General features: G+C 41.7%; 1 non-coding gene across 1 annotated transcript; it reads right to left on the bottom strand.

Moving 5' to 3' along the window:
• Positions 1-233: 233 nt before the first annotated feature.
• Positions 234-335, bottom strand: LOC137377908 (U6 spliceosomal RNA). The gene has a single exon (XR_010976509.1). It is a non-coding gene; the product is annotated as a U6 spliceosomal RNA (small nuclear RNA).
• Between the last annotated feature and the right edge of the window lie 12,835 nt (positions 336-13,170).

Raw genomic sequence — 13,170 nt, 5'->3', positions numbered from 1 at the left:
GTGCTGTGCAGTGACTGTCATGTAGGCAAACATGGCAATGATTCTGCAGCAGCAACTTCCCATAAACAGTCTTGAGATAAATTGCCCACGTTTTGTGCTGCTGGTCGAGGGAGGAATATCAGGGAAAACATCAGGAGAACTGTTGTCTTTTCTCCGAACAGTGTAATGAAATCTTTAATGCCCACTGGAACTGGCAGATGGAACCTTGCATTAGTGTTACATCCAAAAGACAGAAAAAATTGCAAAATTCGATAAAGTTACATGTCATCCTTGTACAGGGACCATGCTTTTGCCTTTATCATTCCAGCTTTAATATATATGCAGACTTAAACGATTAAATAAAAAGATATCCAAGGTGACATCTTCATTCTGCCTGAGAATTTAAACTTGTCTGACTCAACCCATGGGATGAATTTACTTATTTTTTTTCTTGGGACATGGGCAACACTGGAAAGGATGCATTTATTGTCCATCCCGACTCACTTGATGGTGAGCTATCTCTGTGAAATTCTGCAGTCATTTTGGTGATTTTGTTCTCACATGGTGTTAGGTCGGGAATTTCAGAATATTGACATAGCGAGAATGAAGGAATGATATATGATCAAGTCAGGATGGTATGCAGCTAGGAAGGGAACTTAGAGATTATGAAGCTTGTATGACACTGTTGCTCTTGTCTTGCATGATGGTAAAAAGCATGGGGAGAGTGGTGGCATAGTAGTAATGTCATTGGACTAGGAATCCAGAAATCCAGGCTAAATCTCTGGGGACTTGGGTTCGAATCTCACTGCTGCAGATGGTGACATTTGAATTCAATTAATAAATCTGGAATTAAAAAGTGGATCTAATAGTGACTATGAAACCATTGTTGTAAAAACCCATCTGGTTCATTAATGTCCTTTAGGGAAGAAAATTTGCTGTCCTTACCTGGTCTGGCCTACATGTTACTCCAGACCTACGGCAATGTGGTTGACTCATAAATGCCCTCTGAAATGGCCTAGCAAGCCACTCAATTGTATTAAACTGTTATGTCGTCTAAGAAAAGGAAAGAAATCAGATGGACCACCTGTCATCAAGCTAGGCACTGGAAATTACAACAGCAAACCCAGCCCTGTTGATCCTTCTTACTAACATTTGGGGGCTTCTGCCAAAGTTAGGAGAGCTGTCCCACAGACTAGTCAAGCAACAGCCTGACATAGTCATACTCATGGAATGATACCTTGCAAACAATGTCCCAGACACGATCATCACATTCCCTGGGTATGTTCTGTCCCACCAGCAGGACAGACCCACCAGAGGTGGCTATACAGAGGGGAGGGAGTTGCCCTGGGAATCCTCAACATTGACTCTGGATGCCATGAAGTCTCATGGCATCAGATCAAACATGGGCAAGGAAACTTCCTGCTGATTACTACCTACTATCCCTGCCCTGGCTGATGAATCAGTGCTTCTCCAGTGAACTTTGGAATTGGAAGAAGGGCACAAAATGTACTCTGGGTGGGGGACTTCAATGTCCATCACCAAGAGTGGCTGCTTCCTACAGGACATAGCTGCTGGACTGGGTCTGTGACAGGTGGTGAGGGAAAAAACTACTTGACCTCATCCTTACCAATCTACCTGTTGCAGATGCATCTGTCCTTGACAGTATTGGTAGGAGTGACCACCGCACAATCCTTGTGGAGACGAAGTCTCATCTTCACATTAAGGATACCCACCATCATGTTGTGTAGCACTACCACCATGCTAAATGGGACAGATTTGAAAAGATCTAGCAACTCAAAACTGGGCATGCATAAGGTGCTATGTGCCATCAGCAGCAGAAGAATTGTATTCAACCACAATCTGTAAACTCATGCCTGGCATAACCCCCCCTCTACCATTACCATCAAGCCAAGGGATCAACCCTGGTTTAATAAACAGTGCAGGAGGGCAAGCCAGGAGCAGCACCAGGCATACCTAAAAATGAGGTGTCAGCCTGGTGAAGCTACAACACAGGACTACTTGCCAAACAGCGGAAGCATGCGAAAGACAGGGCTAAGTGACCACCCAACCAACGGATCAGATCTAAGCTCTGCAGTCCTGCTACATCCAGTTGTGAATGGTGGTGGACAATTAAACAACTAATGGAAGAGGAGGCTCCACAAATATCCCCATCTTCAACAACAAAGGGGCACAGCACATCAGTGCAAATAACATGGCTGAAGTATTTATGATCATCTTCAGACAGAAGTGCCAAGTGGACGATTCATCTCAGCCTCCTCCTGAGGTCCCCAGAATCACAGATGCCAGTCTTCAGCCAATCCAATTCATTCCACTTGATATCCAGAAATAGCTAAAGGCACTGGATACTGCAAAGTCTATGGGCCCTGACAACATTCCAGCAATAGTACTGAAGACTTGTGCTCCAGAACTAGCTGCGCCCCTATCTAAGCTGTTCCAGTTCAGCTACAGCACAGGCATCTACCTGGCAATGTGGAAAATTGCCCAGGTATCTCCTGTTCACAAAAAGTAGGATAAATCCAACCCAGCCAAGTAACACCCTATTAGTGTACTCTCGATCATCAGCAAAGTAATGGAAGGGGTCGTCGACAGGGCTGTCAAGCGGCACTTGCTCAGCAATAACCTGCTCACTGATGCTCAGTTTGGGTTCCGCCAGGGCCGGGGCCACTCAGCTCCTGATCTCATTACAGCCTTGGTCCAAACATTGATAAATGAGCTGAACTTCAGAGGTGAGGCAAGTGTGACTGCCCTTGACATCAAAGAGCATTTGACTGAGTATGGCATTTAGGAGCCCAAGCAAAACTGGAGTCAATGGGAATCAGGGGGAAAACTCTCCACTAGTTGGAGTCATACCTAGCACAAAGGAAGATGGTTGTGGTCGTTGGAGGCCAATCATTTCAATCATCTGCAGGAGTTCCTCAGTGTAGTGTCCTAAGCCCAACCATCTTCAGCTGCTTCATCAATGACCTTCCTTCAACCATATTGTCAGAAGTGGGGATGTTCACTGATGATTGCACAATGATCTACACCATTCATGACTCCTCAGATACTGAAGCAGCCTGTGTAGAAATGCAGCAAGACCTGGGCAATATCCTGACTTGGGCTGATAAGTGGCAAGTAACACAAGTGCCAGGCAATGACTATCTCCAACAGGAGGGAATCTAACCATCTCCTCTTGACATTCAATGGCATTATGATTGCTGAATCCCCCACTACCAAAATCCAGGGGGTTACCATTGACCAGAAACTGAACTGGAGTCACCATATAAGTACTATGGCAACAAGAGCAGGTCAGAGGCTAGGAATCCTGCGGCACAAGTCAGGAGTGTGATGGAATACTCTCCACTTGCCTGGATGAGTACAGCTCAAACAACACTCAAGAAGCTCAACATCATCCAGGGCAAAGAAGCCCACTTGATTGGCACTCCATCCACAAACATTCACTCCTTCCACCACTGATGCATAGTGGCAGCAGTGTGTACCATCTACAAGATGCACTGCAGCAACGCACCAAGGCTCCTTAGACAGCACCTTCAAAACCCGTGGCCTCTATCATGTAGAAGGACAAGGGCAGCAAATGCATGGGAACACCACCACCGCCTGCAAGTTCTTTCCAAGCCACACACCATCCTGACTTGGAACTATATCGCCGTTCCTTCACTGTCGCTGGGTCAAAATCCTGGAACTCCCTTCCTAACAGAACTGGGGTGTACTTACCCCACATGGACTGCAGCAGTTCAAGAAGGCGGCTCGCCACCACCTTCTCAAGGGCAATTAGGAATGGGCAATAAATGCTGGCCTAGCCAGCGATACCCACATCCCATGAATGAATAATAACGAAAGATACTTTGAGTCACATCTGAAGCATCTAGAAACTGTTCCTTGGACTTTCCTGGGATTCATTTGCCTATGATTGCTGTTCCAATTCTGTCTTCCACTGTAATATTCAGACCTGTTAGAGGTGCTTTCATCCACATTGCTCTTGTCTTTATCTCTTCCATTGTATTTATACCTGCTTTCAGCATCTGGATTATTTCTAAATCTAGTGAACATTGAGCCTTCCATTCTTTGTGTCACCATAGAATGCCTTGTTTGTTCTACCAGAGCTGCAGGAACTGACTGTTTCCCCAGGATTTTTTTAAGGCCGCAGACATAGGCAACTCATCCTGGTCACTTTTATTTTTATTCATTCATGGGATGTCGGCATCGCTTGTTAATCTGTTAATTGAGTGTCAATGGTTAGATTATATGCAGATGAAGTGTGTTAATTGGGTTCTTAGTTAAGTACTTATAAGCAGACACTCACTGAGACTGGTGGAGGGTTTGAGTGAGGAGCTACATGTTTATAATTCTTATACTGTGTACAATAAACGTGAAACTGTGTAAATATAGACTCCAGCATTATCCTCTCACAAGAAGCTTTCTGGAATTTAACATTGTAACAGAGAATGGTTGCCTAAACCTGAAGGTTGGCAAATAGGAAAATAGTGACAACACCAAAGCCATACCTTGTTGCCTCTTTGATAGAGATGCAACCCGTGTCCACATATCCACTTCATTCTTCCACTAGTCATATGGCTCAGACACCAAGAACACCAGAGGGTAATCATAGCCTGACAATTTACACTTGCTTTCTGCCATATTTTCCACAATAGCTCTTGAGATTTTAGTGTTCTATCCAAAAAAAATTTACCAGTCTCAGCGAGTATCTGCTTGTAAGTGCTCAACTAAGACCCCAATTACCACCTGCATACAATCAAACCATTAACACACAATTAATAGATTAACAAGCAATACCCACATCCCACGAACGAATAAAAAAAGTGGCCTTGATGAGTCGCTGCCCTGCATCATGTAGAATGACCATACTGCAACCACAGCTTGCCAGTGGTGGAGGGAGTAGATATTAAGCCCAATTGCAGGAGCACCAATCAGTGAACCACTGTGTTCTGCATGGTGTCAATCTTCTTGAGTACTGTTGCAGGTGAGTGGCGAGGATTCCATCGCACTCCTGACTTGAGCCTTGCAGACGAGGGATAGAATTTGAGAGACTAGGAGGCGTGCCTCTCATTGCAGATTTCCTAGTCTCTGCCGTATTTTTGTAGCCACTGTTTTAGCTAAACTAGTTAAAGCTTCTGATCAACAATGAGCCACCAAGATGTTGATGGAAGGGGCTTACCAATGTTAGTGGGGTTGAAATACAATAGAAGGAAGTGATGCTTCAATTGTACAGAGCCTTGGTTAGATCCTGAGTTCGGTGTTCAGTATTGAGCATTGTATCATTGGAAGGATATATTTGGAGGAATTACAGTGCAGATTCACCAGAATGATACAAGAGGTTAAAGGGTTAAATTATGCAGACAGTTTTAAAAACTTTGCTTGTTTGCCCTTAATGGAGACTGTTGAAAGCAAATCTAATCAAGGTGTTTAAAATAATAAAGGAATTTGATAGGGTAGATACAGAAAAACTATTTCCTCTGGTATAGAAATCCAGAAACAAGGAGGCATACTTGTAAAATTATAACTCAGCCATTCAGAAGTGAAAGCAGGAAGCAGATTTTCACACAAAGGATGTGGAAATCTGGAACACTCTCCCGCAGAAAGGCTGGGGATGTTGGGTCAACTGAAATTTTCGTGAGCAAGATCAGTAGATTTTTGTTAGGTAAGGGTGTTGAAGGATATGGAACAAAGGTGGGTAAATGCAGTTGAGGTACAGATCAGCCATGATCTAATTGAATGGTGGAAATGGCTTGAGGGGCCGAATGACCTGTCTTATATAGTGCTGTTGAAGGTCAAGTGGCTGGGCTTTCTTTTGGTCAAGATGATCATTTCCTGGCATGTTGTGGCACGATTATTATCTGCCACCTGTCAGCCGAATGGATGTTATGCAGGGCATATTGTGTTGGTATGGGCTGCTCCATTATCAGAGATTTTGTGAATGGAGCTGAACACTGGAATCACCCTCAAGCAGCTCCACTCCTGACATTAAGATGGTTGGATCAAGGATTCTTCTCTGAGAACTCCAACAATGATGATCTGAGACTGCAAGGATTGGCCTCCAACAACATCAACCGTCTTTCTTTGTGTCAGGTATGACCTCAGCTACTGGAAGATATCCCCTTTGATTCTCATTGACCACAGTTTTGCTAGGACTCTTTAGTTTCATACTCAGTCGAATGCTGTCCAGGGAAGATGCTGTCACTGCTCCTCTGCCATGCAGCCCTTGCATCCATTCTGGATCAAGCCTATGATGAGATCTGGACCTGAGTAGTTCTGGCAGAACCAAACAGAGCATCTGTGAATAGGTTATTCGTGATGGCACTTTTCGCATTTGCAAACATTCCACCCTGTCCCTTACCCTCAACATAGGCTCCACCATGGTTGAAGATGAGTTTGTTCATGGAGCCTACTCCCTCTGTTAGCTGTCTAATTTTCCAACACCATTCTCAAATGACTGTGGAAGAACTGCAGAGCTTTCAAAACATAGCACTCTTGTTTAAACTATCCTATTGAAATGTTTTCAAATTCCTGAATGTATTCAATCAAATCTAAATCACATTGCGTGTTAGATATCAACACTTTTTAGTATATCCTTGTGATTTCAGTTGTTAAACTTAAATATTCAGTCTTGTGAAAAAGGGAAGCCACTCCCTTGTAACTAATTTCAGGCACCTGCTTTGACAAACACTAGGAAGAACTTTACTGGAAACATGTCAAATATTTAGTTAAATGGAGATGTTGGAAAATTTTCAGTTTGAAGGATTTGAACATCTCTGATCGGTCATCAAAAGTGTATTTCCTCTTCAATCTGTCAGGTCATTGTAACCATGCTCCTGACTGGTCAACAACAAGAACACTTCGTGCATTTTTTTCATTTCTGTAGTATTTCTTAAACTACTTTATTTCTTGGCACTGATACTACAGCACAAGTACGTCTTGCAATTTCTCTTGCCATTATAAAACATTCCTTTGTGTACTTAATATGTCTGAATGGAATTTTGTTAACAGAAAATTAATCCATCTACTTGCAGTTAAAGCTTGCTGACCTGAAGTAAACATATATCTGTAAGGTCCCAGCACTGTGAACAACTACAGGTGCCAAAGAGGGTATCATAAGCGTATTTCAAAATGCTCCAAAAGATGAATCTTCTCAATTCTCAGTCATCCTTTGTGTTTTTGTAGACCTTTAATAAGTGATGTTGCTTCTTCAAATTAATTGAAAATGGATTGCTGTTTTAGAGACCATTTATGGTACAGTTTATTGATTTATAACACTTTTGCCTTTATATATAAAAAGAATTTACCAGACATTACTCACATTTTCAGAGTTTTCCTTCAAATATTACCAGAACTTTTTTTCTTGAACATTTATTAAGTGAGTTTGCAACTTCTAAAGATGTGTTTTGAATTATAATCAGTTACAGGCAATAGCAGAACTGCAACATAATTGAGTGAACTAAGCATAGCGCCAAGGATCATGGAGGGCCCTTAAGTAGTAAATCAAGGGGCTCTGATCATATTCCCTATCCTCAAAGATATGACTTGCATAGAAGGATCTTACCCACAAACCTTCCATTAAACCTGTTCAGTGTAAATATGTCTAGACTTTAAAAAGATTCATCGTGTTAAGCTTCAAAAAGTACTCAAAAATCTGAATAAAAGGTTGTCCGCAGTATTGTTGTCAAAACCATAATTCCACAATAGTTATGGACTACTGTGAAAAGAATTGAAAATGAGACCTGAGCATGGATTGTTTCATGCCTTTTAAAAAAAGAATGTGATCTCAGCTCTGGCCTTTGACACCCAGTACAAGGACATAATGATTGATAGCTTGGACTTCAAGAAACATAGAAATAAAAAGTCACTGCACTGAATTCATTAAACTTTCCACTGTGGATTTAAGTCATGACCTTTGTAGAAACTAATGAGTTCCACAAAGATAATTGTAATGCAGCGATAACAGGGTTATTATTAAATAATTTTCATCTTGTATGTCTACTTGTTTAACAGAGATGATTAATATTCTGTGCTATGTAAAATCTTATATTTTATCTCACAGACTGTGGGAATAAGACTGCATTACCATATGTCAATGTTTAGAAAGTAAACCACATTAAGTAGCACCCAGGCAAAAAAAATGCAAAATTTTGATTTGCATCACCTCAATTTTGTTCTGAATTTGGAAGGAAAGCAAACTGTAAGACATGCTGTTGCAATGTTATCATGTTTTCAAACAATTCCTTCAGGAATCCTCCTGAAATTATCGGTGAAATTGACTATAGAAGCTCCACATGATGACTCATTTGAAGGTCTTTATCGGCTGTGATGACTGACTAGCAATTAATTACACAGTCCCATCTGGAACGCCTAAGCTTTGGGCTGAGAGTAACAATATTTGTGCCTGGTGCTACAGCTGATGCCACCTTTGATTTCTGCCCATATTTGTCTCTGTTTTTTTGGATAATAAAGAGGGTCCCTCTGAAGTCAGCACTGTTTCAAAAGTACATCTGAGCACATTTGAGAGATTTGTCTCTCAGGTTACAAGACTGACCTCTAGTGTTAATTCTACAGAATCAAACACATTGGTAGTTCTCAAGGAAGTGCCTGCCTCTGTGCATCTTTATTTGAATATCAGGTGCACACTTGTTAGCTTATGACTCCATTATTTGAAGGAAAATAGACAACAACTGCACGTCACTGGATTAAGTGGTAAGACTCTACTGACTGATTAAAGGAGCAAGGATATCTTACCAAGCTCAATAAAAACATTGAGGCTGGCTAGAACATACAGTAAGAGTAATTGTAGATAGAATAAAACCTAAAAAAGTATATTTGTAATTTACACAAATATCTTTTGTTAAATAGGAGGAACTCTTCATCCATCACAATTTTCATCTCTGGGTCAAAGGGCAGGAGGCAGTGCGAACACATTGAGTAGTACAAGAGGTTGATCACTAACAAAGGTTTGTGAAAAGCAATGTAAACAGAATGATGCCTGAGTCCTCACTTCTCCCATTCATTCACTACCAGGGTTGTTCCTACCCATCTGTTGTTACCTCTGCTATTGCATTTGTAACATTTAAAAATAAATAACATTTATTCAGAATAAATCTATCTATATGATTTGTCTTAGTGTTGTAAGTTTTTGTGTGATTTATTTAGAAGCTACTGAACAAGGATGTAAAAGAAAACTCTTTCAACGCACAATGAATTACAATGAATTAGCATGGAGAGGGGAGAAGTCGCCCAAAAATGAATAGACACTTTCTTTATGATTCCTGCTTTTAAGTGGCCATGTGATTATATGAGGTACTTCCTCGAACCATCTTAGAATGAGCCTGAGTTAATTGATTCAGGACTCAATAATAAACAAGATAAATGTTCATTGTAATGATGTTATGAGAAATGATATTGTATAGTCTCAAACAGCTCCTGATGGCTGAGTCAACAGCCCAAATCTGCCCATAATTCAGCATTACATGACACTAAATAATTCTCACTCAAGGAGGCCGCAAGAATGGTTGGTGTACAAAGTGCAATTGCCATCCTGATGCAGTGGGTTCTGGGATCTCTGCTGGGACGACTGTTATTCGCCAATTAGATAAATGGTTGAGACTCGGAAATTGCAAATGATACCAAATTGAGAGCTAAATCTAAGAAGGGGAGGACTGCACCAAAAGCTATAAACAGACTCGCTGGGCTGAAATTTCAATAGACCATGTTGGCGGGATTTGAGGTGGGGGAGCCTGAAAACGGGAGGGAGACTGGCTCCACGACACATTCCCGCTTCCACAGGAGTATGGAGAAGTAGGATTGATGTTGGACGACCGGATTTTTAATGCAGTGCATGGAGTGCCATCACATCAAGAATGTGTCCATGAAACCATGGCAGCCTCCCAACAACCTATCTGGAAGCCTCCACTCTGAAAATCAGCCTAACGGGGCAATGCACCTAAAGGTGGAAGGCTTTCCCCTGATCTCTGAAGGCCCTAACCCTTCTGGCCTTCTTACTTACCTGATCTGTGGCCAGCACCTCCCTAAATACTTCAGCAGCTTCCCACTTCTGGCAGTGGGGCTGGCAATCGTTGACTGCTAAAAGGCCTCCAATTGGCCCTCCAGCATTGGGAGCCTGCCCGCTGCCCTTAATTGAACGTTGAGTACATCCTCTGGCCACTAATTGGCGAATCCAACAAAAATCATGTTGGGCTTGTCACGGTCATACTATGCGAGGTCGAAACCTAGAAATGATACCGAAAACTGGGTCCCAACACCAAAACAAAAATCCTACCCACTGAATGGGCAGATAAATGGCAAATGACATTCAAGATAGAATAAGGAAGCCACATATTCCTTGAAAGATTTTTTAAAAACTAAATGGCAGAGGAACAGTGAGATCTGGGAATACAGATATATAATTTGTTAAAAGTAGCAAAATAAATTGATAAGGCCAGAAAATGTGCAATACTGCAGACTTATTTCTAAGTCTAACAAAATACCAGATAAATAGTCATAGAGTCGTACAGCATAGAAACAGGCCCTTTGGCCCACCGCGTCCATGCCAACCATAATGCCTATCTATACTAATCCCACCTGCCTGCATTAATTCCATATCCTTCTATGCCTTGCTCATTCAAGTACCTGTCCAGATGCCTCTTAAATGTCGCTACTGTCCCTGCCTCCACCACCTCCTCAGGCAGCTCATTCCAGATACCCACTATTCTTTGTGTGAAAAATTTACCCCTTTGATCCCCTTTAAACCTCCTCCCTCTCACCTTAAATTTATGCCCTCTAGTTTTAGTCATCCCTACCATGGGAAACAGACTCTGGCTATCTACCCTATCTATGCCTCTCATAATTTTATATACCTCTATCATGTCTCCTCTCAGCCTCCTTCGCTCCAGGAAAAACAGACCCAGCCTTTCCAATCTCTCTTTATAACTCAAGCTCTCCAAACCAGGCAACATCCTTGTGAATCTTTTCTGCACCCTCTCTAGCTTAATCACATCTTTCCTGTAGTGTGGCGACCAGAACTGCACACAGTATTCCAAATGCAGCCTACCAACGTTATGTACAACTGTAACATGATGTCCCAACTCTTGTACTTAATGCCTCAGCCGATGAAGGCAAGCATGCCATACGCCTTCTTCACCACCCTGTCTACCTGTGTTGCCACTTTCCGGGAACTATGTTCTTGCACCCCAAGGTCTCTCTGCTCAAGAACACTCCCCAGGGCCCTGCCATTCACTGTATCTGTCCTGCCCTGTTTTAACTTCCCAAAGTGCATCACTTCACACTTGTCTGCGTTAAATTCCATTTGCCACTCCCTTGCCCACTTTCCCAGTTGATCTATATCCTGTTGTAACTTTAGACAACCTTCTTCACTGTCCACTATACCACCAATTTTGGTGTCATCTGCAAACTTACTAATCATGCCCCTTACATTCACATCCAAGTCATTAATATATATGACAAACAAAGGTTATTAATTTAGAAAGTGGTTAGCTATGATGGATGTTGAGAAACATAGACTGATTTTCATTTGGCAAAATCAGCATTAACAGAGCAGCAAGGGCCTAAAAATGGGGTTGGCAGCCTTATCAACACATAAAGTCCAACAATTCACCCACTGTAACTTGCACAGGGACCTATCAGTGGGTGGACAAAGAGCTGTCCTGAAACAAGCAGTAGGGGCCTTTCCCATGTAAATAACGTCCAAATTATGCATTTTTCAGGGGCACACAGGCCAAGCTTGTCAGGCCAAAACTTTGCCCATACATACTGGCATTTGGATCAGGAAACTGCCAGAAGAAAAAAAATTACTTGATTTATTTTTGTGCAGTTGGATGGAGCATGTTGTGTAAAGGCAATATTTAATTTGAATCAAACAAGACCTTGTTAAAGTAGATTTAGAATCTTGACTTATCTGACTGGTTGCAGTATAGTCAATCCTTACTCTATGGTTAACAAAGAGTTACTGAGGCATCTATTTAACCATGCTTAACTCAATGTTTTATGTTTTGTTTTTAATACAGGGAAGGATGTCGGTTCTAGCTCTACAAAAATACCTTAGGCTGTGTCTGGCCTGATTTCGCACCCCCCTTGCAGCATCGCATTCCCTCCTCCCCACCACCTGTGGGATGCTACTAGTGTCCAGTAGGCTGAAATTCCTGAGGCCAAAATGTTGGAGCTGCATCTTGATGTCTGTTAGGCACCCACAGCTCACCTGCTAAATTCAAATGAGGCCGGGTCTTCAAAATCACGAAGGCCTCTTCAGGACCAAAGCAGACGATCGGCCAGCGCACACCAACCAAAGTCAAAAGTAACCCCACTGATTCCACTTGTAGCCAACTCCAGAACAAGGGGGTATAATTATATAAGATAGCCACCAAAAGATTAAATTAAAAAATTAGAATCAATTTCTTTGCACAGGGAGTGGAACTTGTTGCCACATGGAGTAGTTACTGATAACATTAGTGCACTTAAGGGGAGGTTTGACGTATACATGAGAAAGAAGGGAATGGAGAGATCTGGAGTGCAGAGTGGAAAGAGGTAATTAGAGTGGGAAGAGGCTATTGTGGAATACAAACCCAGCATAGGACAGTTGGGCCAAATGGCCTGTTTTATGCTGTAGATTCATTCTAATTCTTTGTTTTGTTCCAAGATTGGAATAATGTGTATTTTTGGACAGTGCCGAGGAAACTTTACCCTGCACCTTACACATTCTGCAAGCTATTAATAGAGACAATAGATGAAAAAAATGGGAACACTTTTCCATCCATACAACTGATCCTTCACTGTGTTAAAAACAAAACATAAAACATTGAGTTAAGCATGGTTAAATAGATGCCTCAGTAACTCTTTGTTAACCATAGAGTAAGGATTGACTATACTGCAACCAGTCAGATAAGTCAAGATTCTAAATCTACTTTAACAAGGTCTTGTTTGATTCAAATTAAATATTGCCTTTACACAACATGCTGTCAAATAGGAAATATCTTGTCCACATAAGGAGAGTACCAAGAGATCATTATGTTTTGATGTTGTTGGCAGTTGAATAAATATAATGGTTATCACTATGGACTGGAACCTAGCAGAAGCACTCCTGGTCAGGTTTGATGGTTATGCTTTACAGAAGTGTTACTATCACTAACACATTTCAGTTATACTATTCAA

This window comes from Heterodontus francisci, chromosome 1 (genome assembly GCF_036365525.1).
Source record: "Heterodontus francisci isolate sHetFra1 chromosome 1, sHetFra1.hap1, whole genome shotgun sequence".
NCBI classification, from domain to species: domain Eukaryota; kingdom Metazoa; phylum Chordata; class Chondrichthyes; order Heterodontiformes; family Heterodontidae; genus Heterodontus; species Heterodontus francisci.
The sequence above is the reverse complement of the archived record's forward strand: the minus strand, read 5'-3'. Positions and strand labels throughout refer to the sequence as shown.